The sequence below is a fragment of the Vicia villosa genome, linkage group LG6, assembly GCF_029867415.1.
Source record: "Vicia villosa cultivar HV-30 ecotype Madison, WI linkage group LG6, Vvil1.0, whole genome shotgun sequence".
Classification (NCBI taxonomy): Eukaryota; Viridiplantae; Streptophyta; class Magnoliopsida; order Fabales; family Fabaceae; genus Vicia; species Vicia villosa.
In genome coordinates this window covers 114,844,672-114,867,572 of record NC_081185.1, presented here as the reverse complement: position 1 = coordinate 114,867,572, position 22,901 = coordinate 114,844,672, and the positions used below count along the sequence as shown (strand labels likewise).

Genomic DNA, 22,901 nt, shown 5'->3' with positions numbered 1-22,901 from the left:
CTTGCCGACCATATCAAAGTAATTTAGGGTTTAGTATTTCTAATTCATTCAACTAAGACTATTTTATAGTAACGCAATTGCACCCGCAATATTGCGGATGCGGTTGCCTCCGCAACCGCATCGGACCGCAATTGCCGTGTGATTTCAAATTACGTCTCCAATTATATTTGAAACCACATCAGAGAATTTCAATCATGTTTCTTCAGTATTTTTATCAAAAGAACAATATATTAGAATTTTAAAACTTAATTTAGTGAAAAAACTTAAGATTAAGTGTTTTTATATCATTGTATTTCAAACATTCCCTATAAAAATTCACACCGCAACGGCCGCAATGCGCATCGCAGCAACCGCAATGACCGCAATCGCAACACCCGCAACCGCAACCGCATCCGCAACCGCAATTTAAAACCATGGCAGCATGTTCAGAATGTGAAGTAGCAAAAGTGTTACTAGAAATAAGAGAAAGCCATGATTTGCAGACACATCTGAAACACAATAGAGGCTTCACCGGTAACCTCAACAGAATTTCAATGATCAATTCAAAAGGCAGAAACACGCTGTTCTCCATCTTGCCGACCAAATCAAAGTAATATCAAGTATATCATATATAGTGCATTTTTAGGGTTTAGTATTTCTAATTCATTCAACTCCTAAGACTAATTTATACTAACGTACTAAAATTTTATTTGGTTTCAATTTATTTAATTCTAATCAAATGAATTAGATTAAAGAGTGCCATAAATAAATAGAAAAAAGATTTTTATTTGGTTTCAATTTAATTAATTTCAATTTATTTGTTAGTAGCTTTTTTAGTAGCACATCATGATTTAGAATTAAAAAATAAATAATTTTTTAGTTAGTACATTATGATTGAATGCTTTCAATTAAATCTAATAAATTAATTAGAGTTAAAGAGTGTGGTAAATAAAAAGTTTTAAATAATTGAATAAAAGAAAGAAAAAAATTTGGACACATGATGTAATCTAAAATAATTATTTTTCTTTTATAATAAGAGATTAAAAATAATATTTTGCATCTATATACCTTCAAAGTTTTATGATAAATTTATATTCAATTTATTTAATTTCAATTTTAACAAATTCAACCATTTGGATCGTTTTTTAAAACAATCAACTAATTTTTGTTATTTTATTTAAGGGTTAAATAAATATTTATAGTCCCTGTAAATATGGCACTTTTTAAATTTAGTCCCTACAAAAAATTCTTCGAACTTTAGTTCCTGTAAAATATTTCGTCACCATGGTTGGTCCCTCCCGTTAGATTCCAAGTGACGTGTACCACAAACGGGGAGATTTTTTTGTCTGATTCCCCAGCGTGGATATATGATAAGGGTAATCTTAAGACTTACATGATTTCACCCTCCAATACTTCCATTGTGCTTTCGTTATCACTCTCTCTCCTTCCTTTGAAACGCAAACCCTATAATCTCCTCCCCAACATCATGGTCCCAACATTCCAACAGCAAAGCTTTTACTTTGTGGTCTCAAAACGAAGTGTATCGCCCTGAATTTAATTAATTGGTTAATTAAATTATTAAAGAATTTAAATATTGGATTTAGTCGAATTTGGATGGTCGGTATTATTTTAAGAGGCGTATTTGGATTTATTAAGTTAAATTCGGATTTTAGTCGGATAGTCGGAAGAATAATATTAAGAATTATATTATTTATTTATTGAGATTTTTATTGAAATTTTCATATTTTGGGACGATTTAGTCGGTATTAGTTCGGGATAGCGGATCGATATTTAATCGAAGATTTTAATATTTTTAGTATTAAAAATATATTTTTTTTAATAAGCAATTGATTATAAAGCTCGCACTAGGGGTGCAACCCTTACAAAAATACGCTATAAAGCGTTAGAACAAGGTAAAGGAAGTTTGAACCATTCATAATAAATGGCGCTAAACTTAGAATACCCAAAAGACAACCATCTCCAAGATAGAAAAACGATATTGGAGCAAACCACATCAAAACTAAAAGCTTCCCCCTTGAAAATTATAGCATTCCTCATGAGCCAAATACACCAAATAGTAGCAATCCAAACAATGTTTATCTTCAACCTATGATTAGCATTTTTCACTTTGTCTTGAATAATTCCAAAATCCAAAAAATCAACTCCATTTAAGACCTCCTCAATGCCTAACCAACCATACAAGTGTGTCCAAATCCCTTTCACCACTTGACAATTAAGAAAGAGATGAGAAAACACTTCCGGATGATTGTCACAAAACACACAATCCGGATTTGAAATGCAATTTATTCCTCTTTTCAACAATTCTTCTTTTGAAGGGATTTTTTCAATGAAGAATCTCCATGCAAAAATATGCATTTTAGGAGGAATTTTTAGCTCCCACAACACTTTCAACAAAGGTAACAAGTGGTTTGACCAAACAAAAGATTTGGAATCATTAACTAAATCCGAAATGCTACTTACCGAAAAATCCTTTTCCGGATTGATGCACCACCGAAAGCTATCCGCCTCCATATCGTTTGGGGTGAAAGAATTGATTTCGGCACAAAAACGGGACCAACATGGAAGTCCCCGAACAGCCGCAAGCGAAGAAGAAATGGCAGCCCCGCTCGAAGAAATCGAAACAGCCCCGGCCATGAAAATAGTAGCAGCCCCGCCTCTAAATAACTTCTCCAACTCCCAAAAATGGTTGCCATTATTCCAAACCAAAACATCTGCAACCGCACAATTTTTTATGGTTGACATATCAAACAAATACGGGTAAAGCTCGCGAAGAGATTGATCACCCAACCACAAACTATGCCAAAAATGAATATTCTTACCATTCTTACAACAACACGAAAAACACCCGGAAAAACCACCATCAATAAAGTCATCAATCAAGTTATTTTTGGTAATATCTCTCCACCAAATTGAGTCATCACTTCTATTCATATCTCCATTAGGAACTTGCATCTTGAACTTGGGACAAAGATATCTCAAAGAAAAAAATTTACTCCAAATAGCGTTATCTTCATTCAAAATTCTCCAATTCCATTTCAAGAGAAGAGCTTTGTTAACTTCCGCCACATCTCTCACTCCAAGCCCTCCCTTCTCTTTCGGTCTACACTCTACACACATACTTCCACTTCACCCAATGAATACACTTTTTATCGGAGCTCCCGCCCCATAAAAAATCGCTTTGAAGCCTTCTTATCTCTTTAATCACCTTGGTCGGTGCTTTAAAAAAAGATAATGTGAAAGTTGGAATAGCATTAAGCACCGAATTAACTAAAGTAACTCTACCTCCCATAGATAAAATTTTTCCCTTCCAACTAGAAAGCCTCCCCTTTATTTTGTTTATCACCTCCGCCCACACCTTTTTTTTCCTATGGCTCTCCCCCACCATGATTCCTAAAAATTTGAATGGAATGCTTCCTTTGTTACAAGAATGAAACGCCTTTGCCGCATTAAGGAACCAATCACCGACATTTACTCCTATAATATTACTTTTGGCAAAATTTATTTTCAAACCGGAAACAAGCTCAAAACCTCTCAACAAAACTTTTAAGCTCCAAAGATTATCACAAGACGGTTCTCCAAAAATTATTGTGTCGTCCGCGAATTGCAAAATATCCACATAATCCTCTTACCCATATTTGAAAGGTTTGAAATCCCCCACCTCTATAGATTTTCTAACAAGCGCGGTTAAACCCTCCATAGCTAGAACGAAGAGAAAGGGAGATAAAGGATCTCCTTGTCTCAATCCTTTGCTCACTTTGAATTCCTTCGTAGCACTTCCATTGACCAAAACGGACATGTGGCTCATAAAAATACAAAAATCCATCCACTTCATCCACCTCTCCCTAAATCCCATTCTCACCATCATTTCTTTAAGGTATTTCCAAGAAACAGAATCGTACGCTTTCTCGAAATCCACCTTGAGTAAAATGCTACCTCTTTTCTTTTTCTTCATCCAATCTAGTAATTCATTCACCAAAAGGACCCCATCCATCATGTTTCTACCCGGAACAAAAGCGGTTTGATTGTTGGACACCAAAGAACCAATCACCTCTTTCAATCTAGCCGCTAGAATTTTTGCAATAAATTTGTAAATGCTACCCACCAAGCAAATGGGACGGTATTCACCTAAATTTTGGGGATTGTTGTTTTTGGGAATCAATGCTAGGAAAGAAGAAGTAATAGATTTCACAAGTGTACCTTTACCATAGAAGTCATTGCAAAGCCGTAAAACATCCTCCCGAATAACCACCCAAAAGGTTTTGAAGAATTCTAAAGAGAAACCATCAGGACCCGCACTTTTGTTACCATCACACGACCAAATGGCTTCCTTAACTTCCAACTCCGAAAACGGTCTTTCAATAGAATAACTATCCGAAACACTAAGCGTCTTCAAATGCACTCCGCTAAGCACCGGTCTTTCCTCCACATTATCATTGAAAAACAAGTTGAAATGATTGTGAATGAAGTCTTTAATTTCGGTAACATCTTCCAATCTCCCTCCTCTAGCTTCAAGAGAGCATAAAGAGTTTCTCCTTCTTCTCTCTTTAAGAGAATTATGGAAAAAACGATAATTGCAATCACCTTTGGTTAACCATAAGTTCCTTGATTTTTGACGAAGGAAACCTTCTTTTTTATTAAGGTTTTCCCAAAAATCAATCGCCTCTCTAGCTCTACCGACCACCACTTCTTCCGGAACATTACCTGCAAAATGAGCAAACTTGTTATCTAAAAAGTGCATATCCTTTCCCGCCTCTTCAATGTGTTTTGGGAGGAATCACAATTTCATCCTCTCCAATCTGTTTTGGGAGGAATTACAATTTCATCCTCTCCAATCTGTTTTGGGAGGAATCACAATTTCATCCACTAAACCCAGTTCCTTGAACTCAAAAAAAAGATCTTTGGCTCTCCATCTCTCCCCGAAATCAGTAAAGAAAAAAGAAGTGATTTCACCGCCTGTTTCTGTAATGGTGTTCTTCATAATGTCCCATCTGTCTCTGAAGGAAGCATTCCTCCCTTTCCGTTGGACTGAGACCCACTCACCCGCCTGTTTTTTACCATGGATAACCATCTTGTTACATGGAGGAAAAAAGACCTAGCGCTCTTTCTCTCACTTGTTTCTCTCTCTTAAGTTTGCAGTAATGAGCTAATATTTAGTGTTTTGGGAATTTTTCGAGTAATTAAGATTATACCGGAAATATGAGGCATTGAGTAATAAGTCGGTATATTAAAATAATTGGATTTTATTTTAATGATATATAAGTGGAAGTATTATTTTTTTATATTAAGTGTGGAAATAATATTTGGCTTAGTTGTGGTATCATTAGTTGTTATGAGTGTATTTTTATTAGGCCCATTATTATGAGGTGTTGTCTAAGTAGATGTATAGTTTTTGTCATTTTGGAAAAGAGAGAGATGGGGGAGTAACCGTGAAAGGAAAAGAAGAGAAAAAGGAAAGAGGGGTTAGGATTGTGAAGAGGAGAAGAAGGAGACCTAAAGTATTGCTCTAAAGTGTCATTTTTCTCTAATTTTTCATTGAATCTTCTTAGAGCTGCACTCAATCTAAGGTAAGGGGGGATTCTTTCTAACTAAATAGAAATATGATTGATTGTATGTCGGTTTAGGGTATAGATTGGTCATGGTGTTGTATTAATTTTGTTTTCTATTACTATTTGAAAACTGCTATTGATTTTTGTTAAAGTTGCTGTTGGTGGAAATTAGAAATAATTGTTTGATTTTGAGAAAGAATTCCAAGTAGGTATGATGTCCTATACTAGCATTTCGTTACCATTTCCTTGTCCACTGTATTTGGTTTTTGTTCTGTTTCACACATGGCCCTTCTGTTTTCATGTTCCATGCAACCTCTAAAGAAATATATATATAATAGAAATATATATAATGGTTATATAATATGAATATATAATATGAATATATAATAGAGATACATGGAAATGAGACAGTAGTGAATAAATGGTTAAACAGTGCGAATTATAGAACAAAATGTAATTCAAAACATTCTTGTTTGATCGAAATAGCCGAATTAAGTGGTATAATTAGTTGTTCGGAATTTGATAAAAATTTACGTGGTAGCTAAGTTTAATTATTAGGTTAATGTGGTAGTGATATTTTGTTAAAATTGTGCTATTTTACGAACCTACCGAAATTGTGTGGATTTTGAGTATCCTTTATATTAAATGTTGGTTTTGGAATAGAGAATGAAATAGTAAATTGGAAAATGAATTAAAAATAAAATATTGAATTGAACTAATATAATATGATTATTAATTGGTTGATTTAATTAAATAGTAGAATTAATTTCAATAATTCTAATTAATTGGTATATACTTAGACTTGAATAAATTATTCGGTTTATCGGTAAATTACGGTATCTTGAGAATTTGACCGTAATCGTGATTTGGTTGAATATTTATGTTGAGAATAATATAATGTTATGCCAATGATGTTGTCTTGATAAATAATATTATGTCTAATTGAATTAGTTGATAATTGGAAGGTGATTCGGTTTACTTGATAACTTAGCATGTTGAGATTATCTTACGAATTGATCGAAAATTATGGTTTTGATTTGGATGACTTTGTCAATATGTGAAATTGAGTAATTGTGCCGATGTGCCAAAACGTGGTGGTAATTGTATTAATCTTGATGATATGCGAATTGTATATTTGTGACGATTTTGTTAATACACGAAGTTGTATGTTTGTTGTGATATGCCGAAGCATGAGGATATATATTCAATGACTTGATAAAATGTGAATTGTATATCTGTGACGATTTTGTTAATACACGAAGTTGTATGTTTGTTGTGATATGCCGAAGCATGAGGATATATATGTAATGACTTGTTTATATGCGAAGTTGTATAATTGCGATGATGTGTTTAAACATGACGATGTTTTGTGATGATTTGTAATACGTGATGTTGTATATATTTGTGATGATGATTTTGTGACTAAGTGAAGATGAAATATTATGGTGACTTGAATTACCTCGTATATATGATAATTGATTGTGATATAGGCTTATGCCTCGTGACGATATGTGATTGTGATAAGTATGATGTATTGTCTTGTTTGTCGAGTCACATTTCATATGCATACTCTGTGACGGCCTGGATTGGCAAAGTAGTGACGAAGGCTTATGCCTTGTGCCTCTGAATTGGGCAATTGGTGACGGGGGCTGAAGCTCCTATTGGTACCACATGCATATACATGAGTCATGTGACTATATAGTGATTGTATTTTTGTGACTTATTAAATGATGGAATTATGTGAAGATGTGAATTTGTGGTTTAATGAATAGAATGATGATATTAATACTTGTGAATGCGATTAACCGAATATGTTTGATTTTTGATATATAATAAATATGCCTATGTGTTGACTTGTTGATGATGCTTATATGATGACATGTTGAATATGTTTATATGTTGATATCATGACTATTCATTGATGATGTCCTTTGTGCTGTTTATGTTGATGTTGTGTGAGGTGGTGATTCATTTATATTCTTTACCTAATATATGATTTATCATGATCCTATTTATATAGTTTGATATCTCACCCTTTTTGCTGATATTCCCCTACCATGGGAAATGGGCAGGTACTCAAGTATAGTTGTGGAAGTTTGTTGCTTCATCGAGTCCAAATGATGTGTCGCTCTGATACGTAGTACTCGGGGGTTGCTTATATAGTTATTTCTGGGTTGTTGATGTTTTAGTTGTTGTTATTATAAACGTTGATTCAAAGTTGAATAATATGAAGTACTTATTATACTTCCAAGTTGTTTGAGTGGAGATAAGCTTATAGTTGACTGTTAATTCGAATGCTATGTATCATTGTTGAATGAAATACAAGTTGAATTTTTTTAGTTGATATGTGATACTCCAATTTGTTGTTTGAAATTTTAAATACTCTGATATTTTCTGCATTATAATTTCGGGTAGAATTTGGGGTGTTACACGAAGCATCGCGTGGTCTCTGTTTTTACCTTCATATTTGCATGGACCCAAGTATGAGCTACAATCCTTGTGTTTCTCAATTTTTCGTTTTCTGGCTATATTCTAATGATAGTGGTGGTTAAACAAATATTTACTATTATAGGACAAAGATTTTGATATTTATACCGTATTTGTTGAGTATATAATTTGTATTTTCTATCGAATTATGTTGCCCTAACTTGAAATTGTATTAAGTTTGGGTCTGTTAACTGTACAGGAAATGTCTAAGTTTAAAGTAGTTTTCTACACAAGGGGCAAGTTTGTAAAAGACCCTGAACTGAAATACAATGGTGGGGAAGTGTATGCTTTTAGTAGTCAAGACTATGACTATTGGTCTTTCTTTGAAGCGTGTGATTTAGTGAAAAATATTGACCCTGAGTTTGATTTTAAAACGGTTAAGATGTGGTGGAAACATGAAGAAGGTTCACTTGAAGCTGATTTAAAACCATTTAGAGATGATGGAGATTCGTCTGAGTTGGCTGCTTATACTGTTGCAAATAAAAGTGAAGTTGAGATATATTGTGAACCAAAACCAGATGAAGGAGACCTCGCTTTTATGGACAATGTTAGACAAAAAGGTAAGGGTAAGTCTTGTGCATTAGAGAAAGAACCATTAGGTGATTGCAGTGGAGAGTCAAGTGATGAGTCTGTTAGGGATGTACACTTTGATGACACTGAGGAAGAAAGGATGAATGGATTTGAAGATGGCTTTAAGGAAGTAGTTGGTGTAGGTGTTACTAGTGAAATTAGGGGTCCACCTGTTGCAAACAATGATGCCCCTAATGAACCAGACAAGAAAATGTTTTGGGAGTTGGTAAAGAATGATCTTGTTAAGTTTGTTAAGGACTTCCAAGATAAGGCTAAGCTAATGAAAGGTTGCACTTCGATCTTTATTGCTCTTATCCTAAAAGTTAAGAATCCTCAATCCTTATTCGAATTTAGACCAAGTTGTCTCGTGGGTTGTATGTACAAGATCTTATAAAAACTATTGGCGGGAAGATTACAAAGAGTTTTAGGTAAGTTGGTTTCGGCCAATCAGACGGCTTTTCTGCCAGGGAGACACATTGCGGACGGCGTTTTGGTTGTAAATGAGGCTTTAGATTTTGCTAAAAGGAAAAAGAGGAGTTATGTTATTCTAAAGGTCAATTTTGAGAAGGCTTATGATCGTCTAAGTTGGAATTTTTTGAGGTATGTTCTAGCTAAAGTGGGCTACGGTACAAATTGGCTAAGATGGATGGACGAGACTGTATTTATACTAGTAGTATGTCTGTTTAATCAACGGTAGCGCTACAAGGGATTTTATGGTTGAGAAAGACCTTCGCCAAGGAGATCCTTTGTCTCCTTTTTTGTTTGTCTTGGCTACGGAGGTGTTAACGGCGTTGATGAGAAATGTTATTGATATCGGGGAGTTTCAGGGGTTTAAGATCAACGATAATGAGAAAGTGAATATGCTTCAATTTGCGGACGATAATATTATTTTAGCGGAAGGAGATACCGCAAATTTGTGGTGTATGAAATCAATTCTAAGGGGCTTTGAGTTGATGTCGGGATTGAGTTTTAATTTCAATAAAAGCAATATTTATGGTATTAATGTAAGCGATTGGTATCTCGAAGCGGCTTCCTCCTTTCTCTCTTGCAAAGTTGAAAGACTTCCTTTTAAATTCCTTGGTGTTAGAGTGGGTGATAGTCCGAGGAAACTTTCGATGTGGAAAGATTTAATCTCTTCTTTGAAGAGGATATTAGCCGTTTGGAAGGGTATGCATCTCAACATAGTGGGTCGTGTGTGTTTTATTAATTCCATGTTAAATGCCATTCCCATCTATTCTTTATCTTTCTACAAAGCGCCTTCCAAGATCCTCAACGAGATTCGAACTATCCAAAGTAATTTTTTGTGGAACGGGAATGACTCGAATAGGCCTATTCAGTGAGTTTGTTGGGATACCGTATGCAAAAAGCATGAAAAAGGTGGTTTAGGTGTTAGGAATATGGGGGTCATGAATGTCGTTTTGATGAGTAAGTGGAAGTGGAGGATCCTAGCGGATGAAGAGGCGGTGTGGCGTGGCATTCTTATCTCTCGTTACGGGAATGTAAAGAGGAAAGTCCTCATCGGTGATAATTCTGTGGTGGAGAAAAGTGACTCAATTTGATGGAGGGACATGCTTTTAACTGACAATTATGTTTCTTTGTTGAATAATAATTTTACATGGGCTATTTCTTGTTCATTCGGTAATGGTACTGACGTTCCGTTTTGGTTCAGTCTATGGGTCGGTGCTCAGCCGCTATCTCACGCATACTCGGAACTGTTCGCCATTGCCAATGATCAACGCATTCCAGTGGCTGGGACTGGGTTTCAAACAGCAGCAGACTGGTCTTGGAGTGCATCAGTGCTGTTATCGGACAGCAACGATGAAACAACTTTTCTTTGGAGTGAGTTACTTGACAGCATCCGATATATTCTTCCTAAAGAGACTATCAAGGATACCTTTGCGTGGCGCAAGAATTTGGATGGAGTATCCACCGTTAAGTCTTGCTACGATATGTTCAAAGCGAAGATGTCCAGGCCTCCTCTCGATCCAATTATAGTCAAAGCTGCAAACCATCTTTGGAAGGTAAAAGCTCCTCCAAAAATTCTTTTTTTGGCTGGCTAATCATTCACAATAGAATAGCTACAAAGGACCAATTGTTTAAGAGTGGAATTTTGTTGGATAGTAATGATTTGGTTTGTACTTTTTGTTCTATGGAGGAGGAAAGCCTTTCTCATTTGTTAGGGGGGTGTTGAATGATTATTGTACAAACATGTTTAGAACGTTATAAAAAGTTCCTCGAAAAAAAAAAAGAAACTCAAAATTTGTTTTCCGAATGTATGTCGGAGGTAACTTTTAATGATTGGAATTGGCTTTTATCTAGTTATAAGTTAGTGGAGAATTGTAACTTTCACGTAGGGAATATTCTACCGCTCATTTGTTTTGAGTAGTAGAACCTTTCTGTTTTTGTAAGAGGTTGGAGTATCCCTTATACTCCGGTTTTAATTCCATTGCCTATTGAAAAAAAACTTTTAAATTTTTGATTAATTTTTTTCGTACGTGTTTAGAATGCTTTAAAATATTTATTTACCGAATTATATAATTTTTTTAAATAAGAAGAAATAAATATGAATTTTTTTAAATTTCAAAAGATAATGATAAAAGTAATACAAATTTCGACTTAAAACTTAAATTTTAAGTTGCTTTTTTTTCAAGGAAATTTTCCTAACGTTTTAAACATGCCTGTAAAACAATTATTCACAAATACACATAGATTTAATAGTAGAGACTAAAACTACGTGCATAATAATTTCGTGGGGATTAAAATATGTCTTTTTTTTTAATAGAGATCGAAAACAAAATTTTATAATTTTATGAGGACCAAAAACATACTTAACCTGTAGTTGGGTTTTTAATTTAATGCGTCCCTAATGTAACTGAGCCATTTAGTGTGTGTGTATTTAAATTGAATTAGTAGCTGTCTCCCCAGTGTAATAATTAGTAATGATTTTGAAGGGGCAAGCGGGTACAGTGGTTGAGAAAGTAATGCTTAACTTTCAAACGGATAGCGATTTAAGAAGAAGATTCGAAAAAGCTTATGTTGGTAAAGTTTGTATTCCGGGTTCTGCTTTCAATGTAGAGACTCATATGGAGATGGAGGGTGTTTTCGCGATCAAAGTCACTCCTCTAGGCAGCAATAGTTGCTTACTTGAAGAAAGAGGGGAAGGTTTTATCAACGATTTAATCAAGGAGGGCGAAACGTGGTGGCAGTCTTGGTTTACGCATATTGAGAAGTGGGAGGCAAGTATGATTGACTCGTCAAGGGACGCGAGGTTTAGGATTTACTGTATACCGACCCATGCTTGGTGCTCTGATTTTTTCGTGGCTTTGGCTCAGTCTTGGGGAAGATTCATTTGTGTAGACGAAAATACGGCTAAAGGAGAGGCGTTGGATGTTGCAAGGATCATGGTGAATATCCCTTTATCGATGTCTATTCTCGAGTGCGCTTCAGTTATTATCGATGGATCTTGTTGGAAGCTGTACATTAGGGAAGATGCAGCAGGTTGGTACCGTAAAGAAGTTGTTAAACAGGATGCCCAAACTAGACGAAAATGGGATTATTAATCGCAACAAGGCCCGTCTTGTTGCTCAAGGGTATAGCCAAGAGGAATGGATCGATTATGAGGAGACTTATGCTCCGGTCGCCCGACTCGAAGCCATACGCTTGTTAATTGCATTTGCATGTTCATAAAACTTTAAGATATATCAAATGAACGTTAAGAGTGCTTTTCTAAATGGGTTTATTAATGAAGAAGTCTATGTATCTCAACCTCCTGGCTTTGAAAACGTTGATCGTCCCGATCATGTTTATAAACTTAAGCGTGCCTTGTACGGTCTTAAACAAGTTCCTAGAGCTTGGTACGAGCGGCTTAGTAATTTATTAATCAATCAAGGTTTCTCAAGAGGGGAGGTAGATACCACTCTATTCATTAAAAGACATGAAAAGCATTCTATATTGGTTCAAGTGTATGTTGATGATATTATTTTTGGGTCCACTAACATGACTCTTGTCAAGGAGTTTTCTAAGCTTATGCAGGGAGAATTTGAGATGAGCATGATGGGTGAACTAAAATACTTTCTTGGACTCCAAACAAAGCAACTAAAGGAACGCTAATTTGTGAGTAAAACTAAATATTGTCAAGAGCTTATCAAATGCTTTGACATGGCAAAGTCAAAGGCCATTGACACCCCAATGCCTATCGCGGTCAATCTTGATCGGGATGAACATGGTAAGCTGGTTGATGTAAAAAGGATGAACATGGTAAGCACTAGTGGTACATGTCATTTCTTCTCAAACTCCTTAGTTAGTTGGCATAGCAAGAAATAGGTTTCCGTTGCTTTATCAACCGCCGAGGCGGAATATGTGGCGGCCGGTAATTGTTATGCTCAAATCTTATGGCTTAAGCAACAATTACTTGACTTCAATGTCAAGCTTGATCATATTACCATCTTTTGTGATAACACAAGTGCTATAAATTTAACCAAAAATTCGTTCTTGCACTCTCGCACTAAACACATAGAAATTCGACACCATTTTCTTAGAGACCATGTGGAGAAAAGTGATGTAGTGTTTGCAACACCCTTCTAAACCCCCAATAAATTAAATGATATTTTCAGAGTAAACATGTGATTAAGAGTGTTACAATTATCTCATATAAAATAAAACATCTGCCATGCTGTTCTGAGGAACATAAACAATTGCAAACATGTTTAAAACACAACGGAATACTTTATTAGTTGAATAATCAAAACCATCATCTACCACGTTCAAGGCATAAATAACATTATTCAACAACAAAACCAAAACTAGAGTTATCATCCAACTCTAAACACAAGAGCCCCCCAGTGTTACAAGACCAGAGCATGACACCGACACAACCGAACTACACGAAGCAACTCTATGGGTTATCCTCACCCAGCACAAGCCGCTAATCCTTAATCTGAAAAATAATCAACAGTAAGAGTGAGTCTCATTCGCAATTAAACAATGTTATCAGTTCATAAAACGATAAAACCTCAACAGAATAATATTCACCCATCATCATCATATATTCAAGCTATACACACATACATCAAACACACAACATTATAACATTGGACAACTTTCATTCATGTTATAATAAATCAAACACCTAATGCAATGCAACTACATGCATGTGGTACCAATCATGGGACGAACCCATCTCACCGATCCACCATCGTCAAGGATACGGCGACACCCACTCACTAATTCCACACAATGGGAATTAGCTACCACTGATCCACCATCGTCAAGGATCAGCCACATAATGATTATGAAATGCATGTATCAACCAAAACATGCTCATCATCCACATAGACCAACCAATGTCATAATCATCAACCAATATAGTACCCAATAGCCACACACACAGTTATGTTATTCCCAACCAAATAGAATACATATTTTACATCGACAATATATGTATAACAAACACCAATTACAACCACAACATCATAACAGATATAACATCCACCACACAGTGCAACAACAATAGCACCTCTCACAATCGTGTATCAAGTACAACAAATCAACCCAACAACAACAGAGCATTTACGTCATCATTCCTCAAAACACATGATAACCATATTTACCATGAACAACATCCATTTGCATAACAAGCAGGAGCAATCACATTATAACAACACACATCATTGCACATATTCAATTATGCAACCAACAATTCATTGCTCCTTATCAATTATGCAAAACAAGAATAAACCACATTTGGAGAAAACGATACTTTCCAAAATAAAATCAAGTTATTTTTATTTTATTTATTTCATATGGTAGATCATTCAATTTAAGGAACAACGTCCAAAATGGCGTCTAAAATGGATTTACGGTTCAAAAGATACGAATTTTTGAAAATAAATATTTTTCGTAAAAGCTGCAGCGTAACGGGTTACGAAAATAATTTTTCAATAAAAGCTTCAGCCGTAACAGGTTACGAAAAGGCGTAACGGGTTACGAAAATAATTTTTTAAAAACAGTTTCAGCCGTAACGGGTTACAAAAAACACCGTAACCGGTTACGAACTCGTAACCAGCCCAAAAACCCCATTTTTCACCACCGTAACCGTTTACAAGCCTGACCGTAACCGGTTACATCACCTGTAACAGCAAAAGAAACACTTTTGACAACAACTTATTTCTATCCAACACAACCCAAATCGAATCATTTCGACCATACACGAAAAACAGAATCAATTCACAATCATTCCATGTTATTTCATGCCTCAACAACACATCCAAACATAATCAAACATCAAAAACATGCATTTACACATAATTTATCAATTTGAACCTAAATGTCAAAACCCCAACCTAGAACATACTCCTCTATTGAATCAATACCATACAAATCTTAATCCTATCATCTACAACCTGATAACACGATTTTATATCGTATATTTAGCCTGAAATCCATAGATATTTATAGCATTTTCCGTTTATTATATTGATTAATTATGATATTACGCGAGTTTTTTCTTTGTTTCAGGTTTTACACTCTTATAATGACTATTCGTGAAAAGGAGAAGAAATGGAGCCAAAACGACCACTATTTACGCCTTTTAGATGAAAAATGGTGCTGAAATGAAAAGGGGGTGCAAATAAGGCCCAAATGTGCTAAAGAGGACCCAAAGGCCCAAAAGAGATAACCCAGCCCACGAAGGAACCATGTGCGTGGCCCAACTAAATTCTGCAAAGAGGAGACGCACGTCTCCAACGTCTCATTGGCCACGTCAGCAAGGGGAGACGCACGTCTCCATTCCCCTACTTTTTCTCCACTTGAGACGCACGTCTCAAGTCATTCAAAGGAGCTTCCTGAAGAAGCGGAGACGCACGTCTCCAGGTCCAAGTCAGCTGAGTCCCTCTTTTCACGCAACGCAACTGCAAAGCATCCCCTATAAATAGAAGCAGTCACTTCAGTCCAAAGGGTCCGATTTCCTGCTAACGAAGTGCTGCCGAAATTGTACCGTGCCTTATATTTTCTGCTTTCCTTTAATTCAAACAGTTATTTTCTCACAACGATTTCTACACCGGAAATTGTTGTGAACCTTTTATAAATCTAGCCTTACGTTAGATTTATCGCCTTTTATTTTCCTTGTTTTATTTTCCGTCCGTTTAAATTCTGAAGAACGATCCAGCCAACCTGTGGTGGAAGTTCGGTACTTGAAGATTCAGTTTCCATTAATTTAATTCAGGTTTAATATTTATTGCCTTTATATATTCATTTGCATGATACATTATATGCCTATTAACATGCCTTTTATTATAAGCCAAATTGATTTATGCATGCTTAACCGTATTAATATGTCTGGCTAAATTACTAAGGTATCGGTATGTAGAGTAAGTTAACTGTGGGATTCGAAATAAATTGGCTTAATTATGTTTTATTAAATGTCACTTGTTTTTGGTTTGTATGTCTAATTTAATTAGTAAGTCTTAAAACCAATAGAGCGAAAGTTTGAGGTCTTAAGACAGTCAAAGGTTAAAATCAATAGAGCGAAAGTTTGAGATCTTTAACCAGATAGTAGACATAGGACATTAGTTTTAAGGATGGCGAAAGCGTATTAAAACTAATTGGGACTTATTTATTTTCAAAAATTGTTTTTACACCCGAGCGGGATGGCGAAAGCGTACGTTAGGGATATTAACTTGTTCCGAGTCAATAGAGCGAAAGTTTGAGATTAGGAGATTTAAATAAATAACAACTTCATAAAATAGGCATTTTATTAATTACGTTGTTTCCAAAAAGCTTTTCTAAAATCTAATGGGATGGCGAAAGCGTACATTAGGATTAGGATAGTAATCTGAATCAACAGAGCGAAAGTTTGAGACGAGGATTTTTAACCAATTGAATTAGTAAAGATTTTTAATTAAATTATGCAAAAGCCAATAGACCTTCGGATCACCTTAAGTTAAACGAAATACATACTGATATCTGTCTTTTATTATATTCTTTATGCCGCTCCTTCGCGCGCTGAACCGCACTCAAGTATCGCACCACCTGCGATTGAGGCAAACAATTTCGAACTGAAACCTTCGTTGGTCCAAGCTGTTCAACAGAATCAATTCTCTGGAAGCCCTGTAGACGACCCCAACCTCCATTTATCTGTGTTCGTGCAATACGCCGACACTGTCAAAGCTAACAACGTTAGTTCCGAAGCTATTCGATTACGTCTCTTTCCTTTCTCCTTGAGAGATAGAGCTAGAGCGTGGCTTCAATCCCTGCCTTCAAACTCCATAACTACATGGGATGAATTGAAGAGAGTATTCTTAGCGAGATACTTTCCGCCTAGCAAAACTGCTATGCTCAGAGGTCAAATCAACGGATTTACCCAGAAAGATAACGAATCACTCTTCGAAGCTTGGGAACGTTACAAGGACATGCTTAGACTATGCCCTCATCATGGACTCGAACCATGGCTGATCATCCATACTTTCTATGGTGGTCTCTTATATAACACTAAAATGACTATAGATGCCGCTGCTGGCGGAGCATTAATGGACAAGCCTCATGATGAAGCATATAACCTCATAGAGAATATGGCACAAAACCATTACCAATGGGGTGGAGAACGAGTTGCTCTAGAGAAAGCCCAAACCAAAGGAGGAATGTACGAAGTAAGTGGTATAGACCGCGTTAACGCTAAAGTAGACGCTTTAACTCAAAAGATCGAGAACTTAACCATCACTCCTTCAGCCACCGCTGCTGCTGTAACACCTAACTGCGAGATCTGTGGATTGACTGGACATGTAGTTGCCGAATGTCAACTCTTGACTGGAGTCTCACCTGATCAAGTAAACTATGCTCAAGGAAACCCTTATTCTAACACGTACAACCCTGGATGGAAAAACCATCCAAACTTTTCCTATAAAAACAACAATGCGTTGTACGCACCTGGACAAGCACCTGCTGTACCACCTGGCTACCAAAAAGCGCCTGTAGCTGCTCAAAACACCCCTAGGAAGTCGAATCTAGAAATCATGATGGAAAACTTTATAGCTTCCCAACAACAAACCAACAAGGACTTCATGAATCAAAACATTCACAATAGCGAGCAACTAAAACAACTATCGAACAAAGTAGATGCCTTAGCTACGCATAACAAAATGCTAGAAACTCAAATCTCACAAGTAGCTCAACAACAAGCACCTACTGCTGCCCCTGCTGGCACGTTTCCTGCTCAACCACAACCTAATCCTAAAGGACATGCGAACGCGATAACACTACGAAGTGGAACGAATTACGATGGACCCATTGATCCTAGAACTCAAAACGTACCCATGTCACAACAAGAGCCAAAGGAAACCCAAAAGACCTCAATTGACGACCAAACTGCTAAGACTAAAGAGAACAATAACGAAGTGGAACCTGAAAAAGAAAAACCTTATGTTCCACCACCACCTTATAAGCCACCAATTCCTTATCCTCAGAGATTAGCTAAATCAAAAACCGAAGCGCAATTTAAAAGATTTGTAGAACTTCTGAAACAATTAAACATAACCATACCATTCACAGAAGCCATAACTGAAATGCCTTCGTATGCTAAATTCCTAAAAGAAATCTTATCAAACAAAAAGAAACTCGAGGATAACGAAACCGTAACGCTTACCGCCGAATGTAGCGCTATCATCCAAAATAACATGCCTCCAAAACTGAAAGACCCTGGTAGTTTATCTATACCCTGCGTAATAGGTAAAACCATTATAGAGAAGGCCCTGTGCGATTTAGAAGCTAGTGTTAGTTTGATGCCTCTTTCAACCTGTAAGAAACTAAAACTGGGTGAGCTTAAAGCAACGAGAATGTCTCTTCAACTAGCTGACCGTTCAGTAAAATACCCTGTAGGAATGTTAGAGAATATCCCTGTCCGTGTAGGTCAATTCTACATCCCAACTGACTTCATCATTATGGATATCCAAGAAGATTCTAACATCCCAATCATATTAGGAAGACCATTTTTAGCAACCGCTGGTGCAATTATAGACGTAAAGCGAGGAAAGCTTACTTTCGAAGTAGGAGAAGAGAAAATAGAATTTATTCTTTCCCAATTCCTAAAAGCACCTTCTATAATTGACACATGCTACTCTGCTGACATAATCGACGAGTGTGTTAATGAAATACAATCCGCGCCAAATAAGGAAACCGAGATCCTAAAAATTCCTATACCGCCAATCCTTGAAGATGACAACTGGCGTGGGGAATATCAAGATAACCACTTGAGTGAATGCTTGGCACTTACTCCTGATCCTATACCTGGACCAAAGAAACCTGCTATAGAACTGAAAACATTGCCTACTGATCTTAGATACGAATTCCTAGACGAAGAACTAAACCGACCAGTTATAGTGAACGCCAACTTAGGACAAACCGAGACTGTAAAATTACTTACTATCCTGAGAAAATACCCAACCGCTTTAGGATATAACATATCAGATTTAAAAGGAATAAGTCCTTCCCTCTGTATGCACCGCATTATGCTCGAAGACGATTGTAAAACCTCTAGAGAACATCAAAGGCGGATAAATCCTATTATGAGCGATGTGGTTAAAAAGGAAATCCAAAAACTGCTAGAAGCCGGAATAATATATCCTATATCCGATAGTAAATGGGTTAGCCCTGTTCATGTCATACCAAAGAAAGGAGGAGTTACTGTAATCACTAACGCTAAAGGCGAATCTGTAGCACAACGTACCCAAACTGGATGGAGAATGTGCATTGACTATAGGAAGCTAAACAAAGCTACCCGAAAAGACCATTTCCCTTTACCTTTCATAGATCAAATGCTCGAACGCCTAGCTAAACACTCACATTTCTGTTATCTGGATGGATACTCCGGATTTTTCCAAATTCCTATCCACCCTGACGACCAAGAGAAGACTACGTTTACCTGCCCCTATGGTACATTCGCTTATAGACGAATGCCTTTTGGGCTTTGCAATGCACCCGCGACCTTCCAAAGATGCATGATGGCAATATTTGCCGACTTCCTAGATGGAATAATGGAGGTCTTTATGGACGACTTCTCTGTCTGTGGAGAAAGTTTTGAAACATGTTTAGAGAACCTTGAACTGGTACTTAAACGATGCGTAAGCGTAAACCTAGTCCTTAATTGGGAAAAATGCCATTTCATGGTTCGACAAGGAATTGTACTTGGACACATCGTGTCCGATAGAGGGATCGAAGTAGATAAAGCCAAAATCGAAATTATAGAAAACCTACAACCTCCCAAAACTGTTAGAGAAATAAGAAGTTTTCTAGGACACGCTGGTTTTTACCGACGTTTCATTAAGGATTTCTCTAAAATTACAAAACCCTTAACTGAACTACTAATGAAAGACGCCGAATTCATTTTTACCGATAAATGCACTGAAGCATTTCATACGCTTAAACGAGCATTAATCTCTGCGCCAATTATGCAACCTCCCGACTGGAATGAGCCTTTCGAAATAATGTGTGACGCGAGTGATTATGCTGTAGGAGTCGTTCTAGGGCAAAGAAAAGATAAGAAACTACATGTCATATACTATGCGAGTAGAACCCTAGACGAAGCTCAAATAAATTATGCCACGACAGAAAAAGAATTATTAGCTGTCGTATTTGCTTTAGACAAGTTCCGTTCTTACCAGGTAGGAGCCAAAATAATCATATACACTGACCATGCTGCCATTAGGTACCTCCTAACCAAAAAGGACGCCAAACCAAGACTTTTGAGATGGATTTTGTTACTACAAGAGTTCGACCTGGAAATTAAAGATAAAAAGGGCACTGAAAATGTCGTAGCAGATCACCTCGCTCGATTGGAAAATCTAAAACCCGAACAAGTACCAATTGACGATGATTTCCCTTATGAAAGACTCATCGCTCAGTTAGAAGCAAATGAATTCGAACCATACCATCCAAACGCTGAAACCAACAACTTAGCTGAAATAGCTTTAGCCCGCTCTGACACACCTTGGTATGCAGATTTCGTAAACTACCTAGCTGCTGGTGTGCTTCCTCCTGATCTAAGTTACCAACAGAAGAATAAATTCTTCCATGACCTAAAACATTACTATTGGGACGACCCACTCCTGTTCAAAAGAGGCCCCGATGGAATCTTTAGACGTTGTGTACCCGAAGAAGAAATAGGAAGCATAATAACACACTGCCATTCTGCACCGTGTGGAGGACACCATAGCACATCTAGAACCTGCGCCAAAATCCTTCAATCTGAACTTTTCTGGCCCAACCTGTGGAAAGACGTTTATTTTGCTGTAATAAACTGTGATAGATGCCAACGAACCGGAAACATTTCGAGACGTGATGAAATGCCTCAAAAAGGCATTCTTGAAGTAGAAATATTTGACGTCTGGGGAATAGACTTTATGGGTCCGTTTCCGTCGTCGTTTGGAAATCAATATATACTCGTAGCCGTCGATTACGTTTAAAAATGGATAGAGGCTATCGCTTCTCCTACAAACGATACACGAGTAGTTATCAAACTCTTCAAAAACGTCATCTTTCCTAGGTTCGGTGTGCCAAGACTGGTAATCAGCGATGGCGGATCCCATTTCATTTCAAGAATACTTGAGAAACTCCTTCGAAAATATGGAGTAAATCATCGAATAGCTACACCATACCATCCACAAACAAGCGGACAAGTAGAAGTATCTAACCGCGAAATAAAACAAATATTGGAGAAAACTGTTGCTATATCTAGGAAAGATTGGTCAACCAAGCTAAATGAAGCTTTATGGGCTTATAGAACAGCTTTCAAAACTCCAATAGGAACTACCCCATTCAAACTAGTTTATGGAAAATCATGCCACCTCCCAGTAGAGTTAGAACACAAAGCCTATTGGGCCATTAAGAACTTAAACCTGAACTACACTGGCGCTGGTGAAAAATGACTTCTTGACATAAACGAATTAGAAGAACTTAGACAAGACGCTTACGAAAATGCCAAAATCTATAAAGAGAGAACAAAAAAATGGCACGACAAGCGTATATCGAGGAAGAATTTTAGCATAGGCGATAAAGTACTTTTATTTAATTCTAGACTAAAATTATTTCCTGGTAAGTTACGATCTAGATGGTCTGGCCCTTTCGAAATAACTAACATATTTCTGAGTGGAGCGATAGAAATCAAAGGAGAAACCGTAAAACCTTTTGTCGTAAACGGGCAACGTCTAAAGTATTACCATCATCTCGAACACGATGAAAACATCGAAGTTTTTAAACTTGACGAGCCGCCCGCTCATTCGAAAAAATAGTTTTCTATTTTAAAATCGTCGAGCTTACGACATAAAACAAAGCGCTTGGTGGGAGACAACCCACAATTATTTTTCATTTCTTTTACTATTTTATTCTTTATTTTAATTTTTTTATTTTATTTTATTTTTTTAAAATTTTTAATTTTCGATTCTATTTTGAACTATTTTAGTTTTTCTACATCTTTACATTTTTCATACATCTTATAATAATTATTATAATTATAACTGCTATCTTAAATCGAGAAGAAATATTTCCTTTCATAATTATATTTATTATTATAACCTGTTACTTAACTTTATTTTTATTTTTATTTTAAATAAACACTAGCCTAATTCTAACTTAATCTTAATATTTTCAACTTCTAGGTTTTCTTAAATACTAACTAAGATGCAAGGAGTCGATAATATGGAAGTTGTGTTCCGTGGTAGAGGACAAGAAGCAAGATTTGATAAGGTGGCTGAAAGACAAATGGATTTGACTTGCTACCCTCACCAACCGACTATGGTACGACTTGGTATCGAAGAGAGCGTTTTGCACCTGCTAGACCAAATCGGTTGGACTGGTTCTCACCTGTTCCGCAAGTTTAGTACCTACCGGAAGCTCACTCTGGAATTCCTGAGTTCCTTGACCTATCTTCCTAACTGTGGACAAGGACTGAGAAAAGGAGTGATTCTCTTTAGACTCTTTGGTATGGAATTCAATTTTTGCATCCGAGATTTTGCTGAAATGCTAGAGCTACCTCATGGATCGGATGCATACACCAAAGTAGCTGAAGACAGTCTTGCTTACTGGGAGTTGGAAAGATACTGGGGCAAGATCACTGGAAACGACAACCCTGTAGAGAACGAATTTCAATCAGAAAACATCCATAACCCCGCTTTCAGATACTTCCATAAGATCATTGCTCACTACATTTTTGGTAAGCCCGACAATGTCACTGAAGTTTCTAGAGAAGAATTATTCATCATGTTCTGCTCCTCTCAGAATCTCCCGGTCAATGCCATCGCATTCATGCTAACA

At 36.6% G+C, this 22,901-nt stretch overlaps 1 non-coding gene across 1 annotated transcript; it reads right to left on the bottom strand.

The window, feature by feature from the left end:
* Positions 1-16,933: 16,933 nt before the first annotated feature.
* LOC131615281 (small nucleolar RNA R71) lies at positions 16,934-17,040 on the bottom strand. Its single transcript, XR_009287705.1, has one exon. It is a non-coding gene; the product is annotated as a small nucleolar RNA R71 (small nucleolar RNA).
* Between the last annotated feature and the right edge of the window lie 5,861 nt (positions 17,041-22,901).